This window comes from Mustela lutreola, chromosome 3 (genome assembly GCF_030435805.1).
Source record: "Mustela lutreola isolate mMusLut2 chromosome 3, mMusLut2.pri, whole genome shotgun sequence".
Lineage (NCBI taxonomy): Eukaryota > Metazoa > Chordata > Mammalia > Carnivora > Mustelidae > Mustela > Mustela lutreola.
Window position 1 is genome coordinate 88,846,176 of NC_081292.1, and position 1,573 is coordinate 88,847,748.

Consider the following 1,573-nt stretch of genomic DNA (forward strand, 5'->3'; position numbering starts at 1 on the left):
AGAGGCAGAGAATGAATGAATCTCAAAGACATGGCTTCTGGCCCCCAGGAGTTACAGTAATCTGTGTCAACATTGGCATGCCTGAGAAATGCATGTGACATTCCCATCAGGGTCTCCCCGGGGGTTCAGTTAACCTTTCTCTTCCAAGCTACCCTCTCTTGTAGTGATATCAACTGTGCCCTTGGTTTCAGCTCCCATTCCCTAGCCAACATCTCTCCCACTGATATATGACCATCTGTTTCTTTCCTACCCACCAGGCCCATGTAACTGACTACCTACTCATGCTATTTCACTGATGTCCCACCTGTGCCTCAAAACCCAGCATGTTCAAAACTTGATTCATCATCGTTTGTGAAAGAAAGGCTTATCCTCTTTTGCTTTGTTTCTTTTGAAATGATTCTACCAATGCCAGCGGCATGCACCAGAAACCAGGAAGGAATCATACAGCTGAGCCAACCTGCTGTACTTTAAAACACTTGACCACAATTCTCCAGTGGATACTCAACCCTGGCTTCAAATTCCCTTGTCTCTCTGGTGAGTTTGCTTTCCCTCTAATGGATGACCGTTTCACACCTTCAAGACTTGCCTCAACAATTCCTACCCCCACTTCTTCTGAACTATGTCACCTCACTCCCAGCTCCTGTCCTAGGGATGAGGGAGCAGAAGGCAAGCTTAGGACAAAGCAGAAACTGGCACCCTACACCCTCTCCCCATGCCATATGTGTAACATTCCTCATGCACTCCTGGCTGCCCTAAAGGAAAAACGATGCTTAACTGATAGAGATCCCAGTCCTGCAGGACAGGAGTCTCCCTCCATATACGAATGTCCTAGCGACTTACAAGGAAGGAAGAAGCTTTCTCATCAATACCCTGACTTCCAGAGACCCATACCTCAGTTTCTGGAAGCCCTAACATCACCATCACCCTCCCCTCCATAAAATTCTGGGAGGCTAAGGGGGAGGGAAGTGTAATAAAACTGAATTTCTTCTAAGCCCAAAGCCCACTGACAAGGATGTGTGATAGGAGGAATGTAACATATCTCCAGGAAACTCCCGACTGTCTTCATGCTTTCCCTCATTAGAGGCAAAAACAGCCTTGACTTTACAATAACCAGGTCTCCCTTATCCTGAAATTCTTCTTTAGCATATGACAGTCCTTCTGGACACCCCCTCTGTCCTCACCTTCCTCAGCTCCCAGTCAACCATGCCTCTGTCTGAGCAGCTCTTTCTGCCCTTGGGTCCTGTCCCTGTGTTTTAATAAAACCACCATTTGCACCTAAGACGTCTCAAGAATCCTTTCTTGGTCATCGGCTCTGGACCTCACCCCACCAAACCTCACCTGTGTTCCAAAACTTCATGACTAGTGTCACACTTCAAGAAAATAAAAGCCCTTTGTGTAGGAATTCCCTTATCTTACCACCACCCAATCAAATCTATACCTACATTTGTATCCATTTTTAATTTGTTTTTAGACATTTACTCAACAAATATTTAGTCAGTGCTACACACTGCCCTGAGTGTTTGTAAATCTGTGGCGAACGACACAGAAAAGTCCCTGGCATCATGGAATTTAC

At 45.9% G+C, this 1,573-nt stretch overlaps 1 long non-coding RNA gene across 1 annotated transcript; it reads left to right on the top strand.

Moving 5' to 3' along the window:
- Positions 1-396: 396 nt before the first annotated feature.
- Positions 397-1,279, top strand: LOC131828075 (uncharacterized). Its single transcript, XR_009352221.1, has 2 exons — positions 397-534; positions 638-1,279. It is a non-coding gene; the product is annotated as an uncharacterized LOC131828075 (long non-coding RNA).
- Positions 1,280-1,573: the final 294 nt, after the last annotated feature.